General features: G+C 42.4%; 1 protein-coding gene and 1 pseudogene across 2 annotated transcripts in view; both read left to right on the forward strand.

The window, feature by feature from the left end:
• Nucleotides 1-2628: 2628 nt before the first annotated feature.
• LOC105564445 lies at nucleotides 2629-5755 on the forward strand (annotated as a pseudogene).
• Nucleotides 5410-13746, forward strand: part of LOC105564418 (neo-calmodulin-like) — a 45816-nt gene continuing 37479 nt past the window's right edge. The window contains exon 1 of one of the 2 annotated variants that reach the window (XM_012016764.1): nucleotides 5410-5425. The gene's annotated coding sequence lies outside the window, so the exon portion shown is untranslated. The remainder of the gene's footprint in view (nucleotides 5426-13746) is intronic. The other variant, XM_012016765.1, reaches the window with a different exon arrangement.

Consider the following 13746-nt stretch of genomic DNA (forward strand, 5'->3'; position numbering starts at 1 on the left):
CATATTTAAGTGCCGTAATCAAGATACTTATGGGAGCTAACCAGTGATTTATAAATTTATTTGATTGTATCATTGCGAAACTGGCTTGTGCTACAACAATTAAAATAATTGACAATTTTTTAGTTAAATTCACAGTTCGCTTTTCTCGGTAATCGAATTATCGGCTAGAATTTATCGCAGCGATATTATTATACAAGCGTATAACCTGTATCCGATAGTATCGAGCATTCTCTTTGGGTAGAGGGAGAATCGCTATATGATCGCTCGTACTGACAATCACGGCAGATTGAAATACCTTCCTGCTCATGAATGATATACGGAGACACATAAAGTATCGGACTGGCCTAAAGGACAACGGCCCACCTGTTGCTAGGCCTACACAGACGCGATATAGCATGCACCTTTGCGACTCGCTATCGAATGCCTTGAGTCTCACCTCTATTTTTATCGCGTTAAAAATTGTATGTAGCCGTGCGATTTCCGCTTTTAATTTAACATTGTGGTGTCGACGATATAAATAAATTGTCAGATTTGTTGTGGCGAATACATGGACTCTCGCCTTAACGAAGTTTGTGAATAAATTAATAATAATCGGAGAGAATGGACAGAATATACTAATAATAATAATGTTGATCATGTAGCATTTGATTAATTTATAATAGACGATTCAACGGTATCGCTTATCTTGTCTCGAACCTTATTCGGTCCCATGTGTAACTTATATTTCTTGTGTTTTTATTATACAGGCGCATCGCGGACCGATGGCCGTGCAGGTACTTTAAAGTTAAGAAAAAGTTTGGGTCGTTTGTTTTGGAAATACAGCTTACATACATAGGCGCCGCTAGATTAGTTCTGGAGCTAGAGCGCCGTAACTCGCCGCCCTATTAGCGCATAGGTCATAGCCATCGAGACGTTAGAGCAGATCTCGTTGTTGAGCTGTTACTGACTATATAGTTTTATTCCTAGCCTAATCGTTCTCCGGATCTCACGCGATTCGGACCCGCTTGCGTTCATTATTTGTAAAAGGCAATTTGTGTTTCTAGGATTTCTATGTTTTTCATATTTATATGCATTTATATTGTACACACACACACACACACACACGTTTGACGAAGCAGGGCCCTGTGAAGGGTCGCATGAAACGCGTCCTTGACGAGGACGACGTAGATAATGCATCTTATCAGCCTAATGTATATCCGCCTATATTAAATGCGGATGTGCAGAGGTATAATTAAAAGCTCTCGGTGTACGCAGAACGGCCTGTGTAGTATAATCGCCTCATTCGCGCTAAGTGAGTTCTATAGAAAAAAAGTGGGTAGTGCCCAGGGTCGACCTTTGAAGTTATAGATCAGTGTTACTCAACTGTCGCGGTGTAAAGGCACATTTTTTTCCCCCGCGCCTTTTTACCGACGCCAGAAGAAAATGGCGAAGACGCGGCATTGATTTTATTTTTAATTATAAGGAAACATTGAGGAACACTGAGCTGAATAATTTGAAGAGGAGAGACTTTAAAGTTAGAAACGTTTCTCTGCCATTGTGACCTTTGGTAAAAAAAGAAAATTCGAATGCGACACCTTATGTCTAGCCTGTAGTTGGTAGCAATCGCGCATAGCATGAACGATATTTTAGGATGCATGAAACTTAAAGATAGTACTCGTGTATAATCAAAGTTCCCAGTTATACTTCAGCATGTTTTTTCACCTACATGTCTATGGAGCCGTGTCGTACATACGAGATATTTAATGTTCTTTTCATGCAGATCTAATGTATCCTAACTCGTATTTAAAAAAAAAATTACTTTAATTTTTTTTATCACGGAATATATCACATCGTTTATGTATAAGTTCTGAGTAGCTGATGCAATTAAAAGCGACGTTTCACTCCCAGCTCTTATAAACAAGAATTTTTATTAATTATTCTTGAAACACGCATCCTTGCATTTTCGTAGCTCCAATCGGCTCCGTTTATACGCTTTCTGACGACCCATTTTTGCATTTTGCGTTTTTTACAATTTTAAAGTTTGCCGTTTATAAATGAAAACAATGTTAATCTCTATTTATACGTTTATCCTTTAAATACATTGTTTTTTATGTAAAAAAAAATCTTATTTACTCCACATAAAAAAAAAGAGAATAAAGTCCAGAGACGATCTTAATCGTAGCAAACCATTCCTAATCCGACACGTTTGTAAAGCAAGGACAATTTTGATCGCCTCGTTGAATTACACGCCGCAATCGATGGCGTGTCCAGAAAGACCAGAACTAACCCTCTCTAACGCGCGCCTCTTCTTTCTTTTGTAGGTAAGTGTGTCGCACCGCGCGAAGCTTTCGCACACCGTCGGTAAGTTACGGCTTTTTCCTCCCCCCTGAAAGCTTCCGTCGCGGACGTCACCGTGCTGTCGTTCCACACGCTGAGAAGCTCTCCTCCCCGGTCTGGTGCTACCAGTCGGTACAGCCGAGAACGCGCGCGCGCGCGATCCGCTCGAGTCGCGAACGGGTTTACCGACGCGTACGCGCCACCCGGTATGCACGTCGGTGCCGTGCCACTGTCGTACTACTTGCGCGCACGCAACAGCATGCGCCGGCACTCAGGACCGCGATCACTCCCTTCCCTGTCTACTTGTGTCCGATGCCGCTTCCTGCACCCCTGGCAATGCCCGATGCCGCGCAACCCTTTCCTTTCGTTAAGCACCGCCAGGTGGGTATGACAACTCCATTCATTGAAGCTCGCTAGATCCCGCCGGCACGATTGTGCATTATGCATCCCGCCGGACTTGATTACGTATCGACGAGTCGGACTGTGGATCAGTAATTGCATTTCATAAGTTACACATCGCGGCCTCGACCTTTAAACAACTTGCGGCGACTCGACGAGATTGCACGGGAGTTTACCGCTAATTTACAATCGGCGTAGATAAACACTTATTGTAACGTCGCTTGCCGTACGGAAAGAAAAGCAACGAAATAATTACTAGAAAATTACTGTACATCAGTTGATAGCGAACGTTAGGGCGCTAACCCGTTGCGCTTAATTATGCAGGTGTATTTCGTTATATCACATTACTTGATCTGTTGATCCGTTATCATCGTCATTATTGTCGTTACCGTCGTCGTCGTTGTCGTTGCTGTTCTCGTTGCTGCGATTTACATGATTTAGAACGAACGCGATCTATTGGTAAATATTGATCGTCAGGTACAACGCGAATCGTGTATACCTAGAGCCGATCGAGTAGCGAGCCGCCTGCAAAGTCAGGCGTCGTCTGTCTAATAGCGGTATTATACTACTTCGCTATTTAAGTGGAATAGTCGACTCTCTCGCCGAGGATGAGAAATCTCTGCGTTAACTACGATTTCCATTCGAGGTGATAATAAAAATTGTTGCAATCGCAGTTAATTGCGACACACGAAATATACGCAGTCTTTAATTGCCCTCAAATATAAGGTTCTCCTGATTTTTGACGCACGGCTAATTGAAAGCTTATAAATATATCATACAAGCGTGTGAACTTAGTGATCGCAATTCCTTAAGGTCTGCGTCCACGAACTTGGTTCAAGTTCTAGTTTCGAGAAATGTTCGAGAAATGCAGCCAATCAACTTGCAGCTTTTATAGAATAGCTGCAAGTTGATTGGCTACACATTTCTCGGAACCAGAGCTTGGACCAAGTTCTAGCATCGTGGACACAGGCCTTAACATGTCCCTAAATGACTTCAGAGTACAAAATGTTATACATCGAGAAAATTATTTATCGCATTTATACCGCGAGTTTGCCTAAAGGACTTTCAAGAGACAACAAGCGAGGACAACCTACAAGAATGAAATATATTCAACGCTTCCTATATTTTAAATAGATAAATTCTCAGACTACACCATACGTGTTTATTCTTCGTTACATCGATGGTGGAGTAAAGTGCTATAATAAGTTGAAAAAGAGATACTCACTTTATTCAGCCATTTTAGCGGACGACGGCTCTTTTACGGTTCGTCAACGCCGCTTTCACAAAGCGAGAAATGAATGAGGGGGGGAGGGAGGGGGGAAAAACTCGATAACGAGTGGTCCACATCGCGAGGAGACAAAGCGGCTATGCAAAGCGAAATGTCAAGAGCGCGATACGTTTCTTCTCGCGGCGAGGGTTTTCTCAACTATCGAGTTGTCGCGGCCGCTGAAGCGATCGGGCGACGTCATCCGCGTCGCCGGCGCGGTTGTCTCCCAAGAATAATTTGGTGAGGGATGAAACGCCGTCCATCGCCGCCGTTCAGACGGCGATTGCGAGAACAATGGCGAAGCGAAGGGACTCTCGCAAGTATAAATTACGTAATGTGCCTGCGATAGCTCGTTTGACACCTGCCGATACTTAACAATGAAAGATTCGCACAAAGGGCTCGCGCAGCAGCTCCTCGGAACTTTACCCCGCCGCGATACAAAGCGCATTGTGCCCGAGCGCTCGGTCGTCGATGGTGTTTTCAATTTTTCTTGAACAATCGCCTCGCGTTTCCATTCAATGCATCCGTCACTTCTATACGCGTTCGTTATTTATGCGACGTATTATATTTATATACCGAGGCAAAATATATTCTTGCTCTGAGAACGGAGTTTCGTATCTACTTAAATCTACGTGTAATTGAAACGGAGGATCGTTCGCGAAGCTCTGGACGAGAGGAACGTAATCCGGAAGGACGGAGATGAAGGAGAGGGAGCTTAATGAAGAAAGAATGTTACGAAACGCGATAGAAAGATCGAGTGCGGCGAGAGGCGTTCCATTACATCGATGCGAGCGAGCTGCATAGAAGTAAGAAAGAGATTTACGGCGAAGTAACTCGGGGAAATTTCACTGAGAGGAACAGACGCCTAGCGACAGACGAATATTGAAATAGCGAAGTTGTCCTTCTAATACAGATCCTCGAGTAATAAATAAATCGCCGAGATAAAAGCGGAATTTAGAAAAGAAGCGATTCTTGCGTATGTAGGCAAGTACTGAGCGATACGAATAATTCTTCGGAGGTAGAAGGCACAATTTTTCTTTATAAATGTATCGCGTGAGTCGACTTTATTGTATCGTATTTGATTATGAATTTTTACGATTTCGCGAGGGATAAATCCAAAGGCCGAGATTAGGGAGCAGGGTTTTGGTGTAATCGAAATAGGCCACGAGCGAAAGTTTAGCGCGAGATAAAAATGTAGGGCTCTCGGTAGCAATCTTGCGGAATGAAAGGGTAAAGTCGAAGGGGAAGTGGAGAAATCGGCAGGAGTAAGGAAGAAAAGGCTATCGTGTATGCGGGTGCGAGGTGCGGGCGAGGGCGAGGGTGCGGGTGCGGGTGCATGGACCTGCGCGCTCGCGACCGCCTGGAATTCGCAGCATTGGCTGCGCGAGGGCGCGTGGTGGCTCGAGGGTGTCAGTCACAGGCCATTTGCTCAGCGACGAGCACGTAAGTTCGCAGAACGCCACGGTAACCGCTGTCGTTTATGAATGGAAAATGACTCGCTGCAATCGCGCGTTCGCTCGCTCGCGCGTCGCAGCGCGACGCGAGGCGCGGCGACGCGCGGCGATCCGATCGTACGCCGGGGAAAACGTTCGACGGACCGCGCGACGTCGACAGGTCTGCGCTTTCGCGACGGTCCGCGGCCGCGGGGTTCGCCGAGTCCGCCGGCGATTTCTGTGATTTCCTCAAAAATGGCGGGTATCAAGCACGAATACCACCGACGGCGCCAGCCCCGTCGACCCCGTCTCGAGGACGATCGCGGGAGACCGTGGACCCCGTGTGTTCTTACGGTCGTCGGCGACCGGCAACTCGTTTCCGCCGGACGAGCCGATCGCGTACCTCCTCCGCCGAGTGGTCAGTGAGTTGTCTCGTGAGGAGCACGGTGTCCGTTCCTGTCTCTCCTTCTCAACTACTCTTTCCTCTCTACCACGCTTGCCCTGTTATGTGTATCTTTTCGTTCTAGTTGTTATTCGATGGGAATGATGTTTTAGATAAGGGTCAAATCTGTCTCCTGCAAGATTCTCATACAGGATTCGCTGTCTCCTTAGACGGTACCATTTTTTCACCTATCTGAGTACTACATATTGCTCACAATTTCTCTTTCTGTCTTTTCGGTGGTTGTCTTCTCGATGTGAGATTAGTTTTCGGTTAGTGGTGTGATAAGTTTGGGCAACTAAGATGTATCTTTCTCGCACGGAAAGAAAAATGTAGCTGAAAGCTGCATGTGGCGACTAAATTTCAGTTGCAAAATATGGACAGCTAACACTTAGCTGCGATAACTAAACACTTTGCTACTGTGCCTATTGTATTAGGTGTGACAGCAAACTGTTTACTGTAGTTTAGAAATTTATAGTTATGGCAGCGAAATATTTTTAGCAAACCATCATTAGCTATGGTAGCGAACATTTCTTTTTAGTGCGAAAGCGTATACATTGAAACAAATTTTTCCCTACCGTAGCTAATCGTGGTTTGCTAAAAATATTTTGCTATCACTATAAATTTCTAAACCACAGAGCAAACGGTTCGCTGTCGCACCTAATACAATAGGCACTGTAGCAAAATAGTCCATATTTTACAATTGAAATTTAGCTACTACGTGCAGTTTTTAGTTACGGCAGCTACATGTTTTTTCCGTGCAGTCTATTACATATTTCAGAGTTATGTTATATATAATAAAAATTAACGAAATGCCACTCGTGATAATGCAAACGTGTTTAAAACTATAATTCTGCATTTACCTGTCTCGCGGCAGATATGTTGCTCGAGTATCTCGAGTTTTATGACGGGGTAATTTCGTACAAATTGGAAAAAATTTCAGATCTGTTAAATGATATATATTGTTATTGTTAAATACCATGTTTAGAATATAAACGTGCAAGACATATCCGCAAAATTTGCATTCGTACGATGCACTCTGGAATAATAGTCGGCTTGTACAGCACAGACGATTTTAGTTTGACGTTTTCACGAGGGACTCTTAAGAGGGAAATTCGTGATCCGTGTATAACATGAAGGTACAGTTACGTTTGAAATCTGCGAGACACGTTTTCGCGAAATTGGTCGTTTCTGCAGTAAATTACTTCTTGTTACAACATTTCGCCGAAATTCTAAGTTACATTAAAAAGAATTACAGATTTAAAAGAAGAAGAAGAATACGATATGTAAGCGTAGAATACACAAGACGTGGCATTTTCTACAAGACTCCCTTCGCATCGCGTATTAATATTATAAGTAACGATAATTGCTCAGCCTATTATTTCGATGAAACAATTTGCGTGTCTAGTTAATTATAAATAAATTGCCGCGCGCGCGCGCGCGTTGCGATCTAATCTCACATGTGAAATAATTGCGTCTGTTAATTAATCTAAGAAGAACTTTAGAGTCAAGTGTATTATTACTCTGGTATGATAAGTGACAGAAATGTTTATATAGAATATTTCGGATCTGCCTAGTTTAAAGAAAATCGTGTGATTTTCTTCCTAGGAAAAAACACGTGTTTTATTGTTATTCAAATCTACGCTTGATTTTGACTCAGAAATTATCAATGCAACAAGATATTTTTTTTTCGAAATGAGGTTCGAGGGTTTTACCGAGTATAAATTCTGATTTTACAAAGTATTCCAGTTTTTTTGCTCATTCAAGAGTAATGACGATAAATTGGAGCGTTTCCCAGCGTACTATACGAAACCACGAAAATGAGAAGCTACATTATCGTAATGAGAACTTGACTATATTGCGAATACTTGCAAACATCGTTGTTTAAGCAAAAACCATGAAAATTCAAGGCTATCGCGAAATATGAAACCGGCATTTAAACTTTCATGTTGCTAAAGAGCGCTAAACGCAATTATATCGCATGCACGTCGCATACAGCGAAACGGTAATTAACTAAATTACATGCGATTGTGCCTCGCCCAAAAATTCTAGAGACGCGTGAACAATTAATGGAAAAACCACTAATTATTATTTGTTGCTACAGTCATTAAATTCCCGCCATTTTCCTGTTACACGAGATAAATTAAATTTTATACAAAATATTATTTCTAGTTGATGCAAACTGGGTGAGATAGTAAGTGATAATGTAATAGCATGAAAGGAAATTTAATGATATTTTCTGTCGTTTAACTGCAAAATAAATATTTGAATTAATAATAAAAGAGACAATCTATACATTATTGCTAACTGCTAACTGAAATAATAAAGAGAAAACTCTGGTGAAACACTGTATATCTTAGACATATATATTTTCGTAATAATATAATTTATATTACATAATTATGGAAATATGTTCGGGATATACGATGTTCAGCAGAGATTTTTGAAAGAGTTTCCAATTCCGTGGTTTCTTTCACCATTAAAAGTATACAATAATTACTTACGTGACATATTCGATTATACGAAAAATGATTTATTGCATTTGCATATTTTAATAGTATCACAGCCACATACGTTGTATCGTACCTTTTTGTCGTAGCTTTTAAATTTTGTTCGTTAATTCGTTTACTCAAAAACAATCGCAGTTTATAATTGAGCTTTGTTGAGTGAGAATTTTGTCGTTCGTTATTGATGAGCAGTTTACGAGCGATTTAACGCCCTTTTGTATTTCTCTCAGTTCATTGATGCCGTTGAGATTTTATAGTCCTTTTCCTTTTTTAAGCTGATGTATCGTGTTTTTTTGCCTGCATCTCGATAACAAATGATATCATTCTCGTGCGCTGTCGCGGAAAGTAATTTTTGATGCGAATGCGATAATGCGAATTTCATTTCGATAAATCAACGCGTGATATTCAACGTCGCTGCAGTGAATGATAAATTTTACGTTGCTCGTTTTTCATCTAGCGTGCGGATAAACGGTGAAATAATGACTGGGAAAAGAAACGCGCGTTGACAGACGTCGGTCCACATTCGCAAAAGACATGCAAATAAATGCATGGAATTTCTACGGTGTGCTTTTTAGCGGTTAACTGAAGCGACAAATAGCAAAATTCTACTTTCTGTATCCGAGAAATCCTGCCCGTAGTTCCATTTAATATTCGATCAATCTCACGAACATTCGCATATATTCGTGGAAAATTTATCACGGTGTTTTTCACGCGCTGCAGGAAGAGAGATATCGCGAATTGACTTGAAAATTCCTGGAATTCTTCTCGAACGACGTTGATAATCTGGTACACGGGTATTAAATTTAAGAAATCAATAAAATAGTTTTGAGAAAAATATTTAGAAAGGGAGAGAATAACAATAATGCAGAGAATGCAAATAATAATTCTGACTAATCGATTTCTCAATTTGTTCATTGTGCCGTTTGCTTAATTTACTGTCCACAATGGCTCTAATACGATTATAATTTTAGTATAATATTAGTATGACATACACACCGAAGGAAACAGACATTACATATCTTGAAATGATTTGACTTGTTGTTTCTTAACTACAATCAATTTACAATACTTATCGTTAGATGTTAGACATCAGATAACAAATACTCTTAATTCTCTGTAGTACCATTCGTGTAATACCACTGCGTAATCGAATTTAATAAATTCAAGTAGTCCACATATGTTCGCAATCTCAAAAATATTTCAGAGTAAGAATTCGTTACACGGGGAGAGAATTTCTTCTTAATCCTGAAAATCATATAATCGTGGGACAGCGTAGCATTCCGGAGAATTTTATGAGTTTTTTATTTACTATACAAGTACAATTGAAAAAATAATATAAAGTTCCTCGAAATGCCATGTTAGCCGACGATTACATAATCTTTTTTAATTTATCCTGAAAACATGTAATCGTGGGAAAACACGGCATTTCGGAGAATTTTATGAGTTTTATGTAATAACGAAACTCTCTCATAAAATTCTACTATAAATATTCTACTATACATTTCACTAGTGTAGAATCTTTATGGTAGAATTTTATTAGAGTTTTTGTATTTACCATAGAAATTAAATTTAAAAAACTCTTATAAAGTTCTTCGAAATGCCATGTTATCCGACGATTACATAATTTTTCGTAAAATATATCCTGAAAATCATGTAATCGTGGGACGACCAGCATTTCGGAGAATTTTGTGAGAGTTTTACCATACATTTACTAGTAAAATGTATGGTAAATAAAAAAACTCCATTAAAATTCTACTATACATTTTACTAGTGTAGACTTTTTATGGTAGAATTTTATGCAAGTTTTTGTATTTACCATAGAAATTAAATTAAAAAAGTCTTATAAAATTCTTCGAAATGCCATGTTGTCCGACGATTACATAATTTTCAGGGTAAGTTTTAAGAGACAATTGTCTCCGTGTACGATATTTGTAGATAATTTGTGCTATCGAGACGTGAGTAATATTATCTAGGACAGCGACGTAGAGTAATATAGCAGGGCATTGCAATTCGTAATCGCGAGTGAACGGTCAATGGCAGAAACGTTTTGCGGGCCGGCCAACTCTCGTGCAGTTCGATATCGTAAGTAGGACGTGAACCTGGATAATTGTGCGCGCGCACTTACGTGCGCGCATACGCATGCACGTTTCTGTTTTCTACCTGGATGTAAATATTCTGTAAAGAGTCGTGCGGGAGTCGCGGGACTGTCGCGACGACGAGCACGATGATGCGTCGCCGATCGCGATATTAAACCGCGACTAGCCGTGTCACGCGCCGCCAGGCGTGTCCAGGAATCATGATGGGGATGCCCAGTTTCTTTGTGGGATATTATCGGCAACAGGTGTAAATTTGGTACATAGTGGACTTTGTGTACCACCTGGTCGCCCGAAAAAAAGTCGATTCTCTCGACGGAGGCTATGATATTAATATTACAGGACAGCTAACCCCTCTGGAAACTTTCCGTCTCTGAAATCTTACGGTGATGCACGTTGGTTCCCTGTGTTTGAGGATAAATTTATCTATGTTCTAATAATACTCTTACGATATTTTTGTGATACTCGATGTAACAAATAGCCATTATCAAATTTTACAATAAGTATTTATTTATTTCGCTTAATTGATTTCAATCAAAGTCGAAATCTGCAGAAGGAAAATCTTGTTTCATCGCAAGTGACGCTGTAAAATGCCGTTTGGTGCGTTAAAAAATCTTGTTACACGTCCCCCTTTCGAAACTCGGACTCAGCGACACGGAGAGACGCGGGTTTCCACTGAAAAAGTGCATCGAATGTAATATCGCAACGCGGAAAGCCCGGGGGGCAAGGACAGAGGGGCGCGATGCAGCCCGTGGGGTAGGGGGGAGGGGAAGGGGGTAAATTTAGGTACAGAGGTCGGAGGTCAGAGATCGGAGGTCGGAGGACGCGGAATGACGGTCGGAGGACGCCGGGGGCCGGGGAGGCGGGGAAGGAAGAAGGGGGCTGCAGCCTGGGAATGATCAATACTACTCGTACGCCAAGTTCCCACGAGAGTAGCGAAGATGGGTCGAGGAGCACGAGGAATTGAACGTTTTCGATTTGCAAGGGAGTGACGAGAAGCTCGTTCGTGGCGGCGGAGGCGGGCAGGGGGGGGGGCGAGGGAGGCATATAAAATGATTCCGTCTATTGACGCTTAGCATCGGTATCCCCGTGTCGCGCGACACGTCTTCAACTTCTCCGGCTCCCTCGGCGGGATTTCTCCCTGTCTCCGTAGGACAACGGCGGGGGGGTGTCGCGCGGACAAATTCACATGCTTGACATATGCACAGCGTGGCCGGGGCGGGGGAGGGGGGGGGGGGAGTGAGGGATTCGATTACGCTTGAAAATTCGTATTTCCGCGAATCCGCGTGCGTCCGAATCGCGGACACGCAATTTCAGCATTTTGTTACACGCGCGCTCAGTTCTCCCTCCGGATTATTTCGATATATCTGAACGACGACCGCTCGTTCCGCCAGCTTTATACAAGCGAAGCAATAAAGTTCATTCTATAAATTGAATTAGCTTCGAAATTTCGTTATCTTGATTGCAATCGAATTTCAATATAGTAAAAATTCATCATTTTATCGATATCATGCGCGAGACGCAAATTTTTGCCCTGTGCTAAATGACGCATTTGTTGGTAAGCTCGGAATCGGGTTTCCTTTTTATCGGAAACAAATTTAAGGAGACGTCATCACTGGTTGAAATTTTTAAGAGTAAATATCCTTGCAACTTTCCGCTACGGACGCAAAATCGGCGAACAAAGTTTCAAGGACGTGGACCGAACGAGTTGGAGAACAAAAAAATCTCCCTTTCAGTTTATCTCAAATGAAATTTGCTTCAGCAGAAATATAATTTTAAATCTAATTGCGCCCTTAAGATAGTTTATACTGACAATTTTAAAGTTTCGCAGAAAAGATCGACTTTACCATTCAAAGAACGTGCTCCATTAAATGGAGAGATTGTGAATTGAGGGCGCTTTGTAGTTGAAATCCATTTCTCGAATATGCAAATACAGTTCCGCGTACAGGCCGATTAGATTACTGTTTCGTGAATTATTCTTACGGCGCAAAATATCTTCTCTCACGGAAGGAAAATTTAAAAGTTTGCCTCTCGGTCTCCCTTCCTGGAGAGCCGTCCGTGTCAGGCGCAGCAAAGTACCTGACTGACGCCAGCCCGCCGTGCTTGCAGTCGGGTTGTCACGGATCAACCATAGTGTAACTAGTAGGTCCACTCTCTGTCGGCCCCTTTGATCTTTGCGGTCCCGACCACGTGGTATTCCGCCATGTCTTTGGTTCAGGTCCAACGGCGTATGTGTATGTACGTACTATAGTCGTATGTGTGGTAGTGTATCAAAGCCACACTACCGCACATACAACTTTTCTCTCTTTGGCTGGACCAACAAAATGTCGGATGCGCAAAAGAGATCGACGCGAAACGAAACAACTGACGGAGTGGACCTACGGAGTTATACTACGGTTCAACGATACACGACGGAGATTTTCCCGAGCGGGGCATTGCGGAGCGGTGCAAACACGCGTCGCTCGCGCAAAATGCATGCTGCCGGCGCGGCGCGACGTCGTGCTGTCCGATAACCCTGAAATATTAACGACACACGGAGGTGCACGTAGGCTCTCAAGGTTCTCTCTCTCCTGTAGGCGGATAGAGAAACGCGTGAGCGCGAGCGGAACAATGACGGCGACAGCGAGGTGCGGGCGCCCAAGCGGAGTAACCGATTTCATGATACGTTGCATTATCGCGTTGTGCACGAGCGTGGAATTTCGCGGCATGCATCGCCGCGCGAGTTTCGCGAGTTTCCGCGAGAATGCTTTGGCACGTCGTGTTCGCGGGACGTTTGATTCGACGGGGATCCGACGTACGGTCTTATTCATTAATGCCCGGACCTGCATTTTTATCAGCATTTCTCTCATCTTTACAAATCACTGAAGTTTCAGGCTGTATGTACTCTGGGGAAAAAAGAGAGAGTTAGCAACCCATCTTGGGGCCCACAATTAGTATTCGAATTCTTTGGATTGTTCGCAACTCTAATCTTTTACGAATTTTACCCCGCGTATCTAAAAATCGCAATTAGCTATTCTATCTACAGGGTGAGTCTTTCCATATCCGACAAAATTTTTGAGAAGGTAGAACGGATCGAGATGAATGGAAAAGTCCTGTACCATTTTGCAATTTTCGTAATAGTTAACGAGTAATTAATTATTAAAAATCGTTGTCTTAAGCCGGCCTACCGCGCAATTCGAGCGCATGGCGAGATGTGCGCATAGCAATATCGATCGCCGGGCGGTCACATCTTGCCACGCGCTCGAATTGGGCGGTAGGCCGGCCTAAGACAACGATTTTTAATAATTAATTA

Source organism: Vollenhovia emeryi, unplaced genomic scaffold, assembly GCF_000949405.1.
Source record: "Vollenhovia emeryi isolate VEMERY1.0 unplaced genomic scaffold, V.emery_V1.0 DF939165.1, whole genome shotgun sequence".
In the NCBI taxonomy this organism is placed as follows: domain Eukaryota; kingdom Metazoa; phylum Arthropoda; class Insecta; order Hymenoptera; family Formicidae; genus Vollenhovia; species Vollenhovia emeryi.